Consider the following 5,000-nt stretch of genomic DNA (forward strand, 5'->3'; position numbering starts at 1 on the left):
TACAAATATACAAAGTATATTGTAACCATACAAATTCTCAACTATCTATCAATAAATTATAACGATATATGTCATAAGCAACACATTAAAACAGTTCATCTCATGTATATGGTTTACATAACATAAAATGCACATAGAGGTTTTATTATTCATCTGTACTTACGAAGCCACAAAAATCACATAGTAATATTAAATCTATCTATCTATCTATCTATCTATCGATCTATCTATCTATCTATCTATCTATCTATCTATCTATCTATCTATCTATCTATCTATCTATCCCTGTATCTATCTATCTATCTATCTATCTATCATCTATCCATCCATCTATCCATCTATCTATCCATCTATCCATCTATCCATCTATCTTTCCATCTATCTACCTATCCATCTATCTATCTATCTATCCATCTATCTACCCATCTATCCATCTATCTATCTATCTATCTATAAAATAATACCTATTGATAGTACCACGTCATGTCATTAACTGTGCCATAAAGCGCTATACTACACGTACTCTTCTGATAATAAATCGCTTGTATGACTCATAAAATATAGAAGATCCCCTATTGATGGTATATCTCGTTTATATCCAGTGTTATAAAGACACTGAATTTTATGATATATAGGATAGGATATATAAGACATGTAAATCAGATACTGAACTCTTAGTTTGCTTTCAGTTGACAGTTAAGCTAGTAATGTATGTGTCTAATATACTATAAGACGGGAAAATATCGCATCTTCGTGTTAAAAATGCTAAAAAGATTGCTTGTGGATAGTACACTTTATCCTATGTTATATAAACTGTGAAAAAATACTGATAGACTGTTGGAGTGATGGTAAAAAGTCTCATGTTTGACAAGCTGTAACGTACCCGGACTGACGCTAAATGTTTCATGTGTCTAATACTGAAACTTCTGTCTTATGTAACAAAACAATCTATAAGAAACACATATCAATGTTATAACATATTTTTCATATGTCTAATATACTTCAAAGAACATACTAACATACTAACAGAATAACTTATCTCCTATTTTACTAATGGACTATAACAACATATAGTGATAGCCATTCTTATCTGCGTGCCTAAACAGAATATAAAGAGCATATATATACGACATCTAAATGTTTCTAGATAAACTCTTAATAATACATACAAACGTAGAACTTCTTATCCGTGAGAATATGTATAGTATATAATGTCATGTGTCTAATAAACTACTAAGGCCACATACTAACTATGTATTTTATCTGCGCAGTTAATGAATACTGAAGAACACATAAATAATAAAATTAAATGCGCCCATTTTAAAGACTAGCCAGGCTCATGGACCTGTTTTCCCGGTTTCTATGGCGTGTGTGTTCACCAGCTGGACGGGACGCCAGTCCATCGCAGCATTACTCATTTTTGCCGGCTGTGTAGAGCAACGAGAAATGAAGTGTTTTGCTCAAGAACACAACGCGTCGCCCGGTTCAGGAATCGAAACCACAATCTTACGATCATGGTGCTGACACCCTAACCACTAAGCCACGCGCCTCCACGAAGAACACATACAGACGATATAAATATTTCTTTATTACCCGCAGGGGTCTAAACATAGAGGGGGCAAACAAGGACAGACAAAGAAATTATGTGCGTAACTGGTACTTATTTAATCGACCATGAAAGGATGAAAGGCAAAATTGACCTCGGTGGAATTTGAACTCAGAACATACCGACCATATAATAACGCATTTATGTATTAAGTAAATTACAGATAGGCTTTACTGACGATATGATATCTATTTCTTTACTACCCACAAGGGTCTAAACACAGAGGGGACAAACAAGGAGAGACAAACTTATTTAATCGACCCCGAAAGGATGAAAGGCAAAGTCAACCTCGGCGGAATTTGAACTCAGAACGCAGCGGCAGACGAAATACCGCTGGGTATTTCGCCCGACTTGCAAACGATTCTGTCGGCTTTTAAAACACACATCGCCATGTCTGGGAATCGCTCGGTCTGGGAATCGAAACCGCGATCCTCCGACCGCGAGTCCGCTGCCCTAACCACTGGGCCATTGCGCCTCCACGTAACTGACGATATGATATCTCATCTATGTGGCAAACAAATTAGAACGAGCATCTACTGTGAGTATGTCTAACCTATACAGCTAATATACTATTAAGAATGAACACTAATTGTATATCTTGTGTATGTGTCTAATGAGTTGTAGCGAATACATACTGGTTATAGATTAATAGAACAGAATCGGTAGACTTGCCAAAAAAAATCATTTCATAGTTTACTCATGTCCCTTGGCTTTTTTTTTTCCTCTGAGTTCAAATCCCAGTAGAGATGATTTTGCCTTTTATTTACATCGGTTCAATAAACCATTCAATCTAACACCTACCATCCACTACCACTACTACTGCTACTGCTGCTACTGTTGCTGCTGCTGCTCCTGATGATGAGAATGATGCTAGTGGTAGTAGTATTAGTAGCACACTTGTAGTTAAAATGTGTGTGGCTTTCTGCCTAAATTAGAAATCAATATTAATGTAAGTTCGATTTTCAGGTTGGAAATACTTCACATTCTTTCCCCTCACTGCTATCGTAGAAATTACCCGAATGTAACAAACCACATTCACACCTATCTTCGAAAACAAACATCGATAATCGATTGCTTGACTAGATACAGCTAATCATGAACACAGTGACATATGATGTGTTTGAATTTGACAGTAATATCAGCTTTTCTTTGTGCATATATATGTGAGTGTGTAGGTGTATGTGTGGGTGTTTGTGTTTTTGAGTGTATGTGTGTGTGTGAGTGTATGCGTGTGTGAGTGTGTGAATGTTAGTGTGTATGTGCGTGTGTGTGATTGTGTGTAGGTTTGTTTTGGTAAGTAATAGTCGTATTGTTAATCGTTCTTTTGCTCTTTTATTTGTTTCAGTCATTTGACTGCGGCCATGCTGGAGCACCGCCTTTTAGTCGAACAAATCGACCCCCAGGACTTATTCTTTGTAAGCCTAGTACTTATTCTATCGGTCTGTTTTGCCGAATCGCTAAGTTACGGGGGTGGGGCATAAACAAACCAGCATCGGTTGTCAAGTGACGTTGGGGGTGGGGACAAACACAGACACACAAACACACACACACACACACACACACATATATATATATCTATATATATAATATATATATATATATATATATATATACATATATATATACATATACATATATACATATATACGACAGGTTTCTCTTCGGTTTCTGTATACCAAATCCACTCACTAGGCTTTGGTCGGCCCGAGGCTATAGTAGAAGACACTTGCCGAAGGTGCCACGCAGTGGGACTGAACTCGGAACCATGTGATTGGTAATCAAGCTACTTACCACACAGCCACTCCTACGCCCAGGTTAACAATGATCTGAAAACGCGCTTTTTCGTTTCCGTTCTACCAACCACATTTTTCGTTTAAAAACAATCTCCTGCGTAAGACACCTTTCTAACTAATAAATATATTAGCGGAAATATAAAAGATGACCTTGACAGAGTTTGTACTGAACAACTGTACAAAATGCTCTTGGAAATCCCTAAGTAATTACTCACGTTGCCCTTTCAGCATCTTTATCTCTAACAAAGCTTCCCCCAAACAAAAGAACATTAAAGAACAGCTTTATTTTGTAAATTGATTCACTGGATTTCTTCTCCTTCTATCATCATCATCATCGTCGTCGTCGTCATCGTCATCATCATCATCATCATCATCATCGTCGTCATCATCATCATCATGATGTAATTTACGTATTTGGCAGTTTATCTTCACCTCCTTTTTTTTCCCTCTTTTAATCGACTGACTTATACCCTTCACTGTTCTTGCTGCTGCTCTTCTTCTTGTTGTTGCTTTAACTGCTACCGATGTTGTTATTTGTTGTTTTCTGTTGTTACTGTTGTTGTTGCTCTAAAACTACTACTTCCCTTGTTCTCTACTCTCCCCTCTCACACTCATCCCCATCTCCTCCACTTCATTTCCATTTAATCTTCCCCTTCTTCTCCTTCTGGTTCTTCTCTTTTTCCTCCTTAAGATTTTCCTTTATTTCAGTTCTTTCGACACGTAATTCATTTATTCCTTATTCCCGTGCTTACCCATTCTCCTTCATTAATTTACACATATTATTATTATTATTATTATTATTATTATTATTATAATTATTATTATCTGCTTTATTTTTCCCGCCCATTTACGTACTTCTTTTTTCTCCTCATCTTCTTGTTCTTTCCTAACAGTCTATTTTCTGATCTCCATTATCTTTAAATTTTTCTTTTACTCAAGATCCGCAAATTTTCTATTAACCCTCCACCCCCTACCCTCCATTGTTTCACATCTCCCATTGTATAATTATAGAAGGTGTAAAGCAATGTTTGCAGCAACAACTGCAACAACAACAACACCAAGGACGACGACGAGGACGACAACAACAACAATAACAACAACAACAATCACATCAGTTGTAACAAGGAAAACAACGACATTAGAATCAATCTCGAAATGTAAGGTGCAACATCCCGAGCAACATGTGCATATGCAATTGAAGCAACAACAGCAGTTGCACCCAAGGCATTTTGAACTACAACAATAAAGTCATCAACAACTGCAATCACAGAAGCTGCAATAACAACGGGAATAACAACAACAAGATTGTCGTCCTCGGTAGTCTCTACTGCATCGAGAAGAAAGAACAGAAGCCAAACCTCGCGCGATCGCTCAACTAAATATAAATTACTGCCAAAATTTCTCTCATATATGAACACTTTTACGCCTTAAAGGTAGACGTTGGATAAAGTAGCCCGGGGTTTCCTGCTTATTTAAAAAAAACCGGAATGGTCACATATGGATTGTTTTTTTATTATAGGTATGGTCATCAAACAAGTATAGTCAGCAATAAAAAGAGAGAAGTATCCGTAACAGCAGCAACAAGACCATCAGTAACACCA

This window comes from Octopus sinensis, linkage group LG12 (assembly GCF_006345805.1).
Source record: "Octopus sinensis linkage group LG12, ASM634580v1, whole genome shotgun sequence".
Taxonomy (NCBI): Eukaryota; Metazoa; Mollusca; class Cephalopoda; order Octopoda; family Octopodidae; genus Octopus; species Octopus sinensis.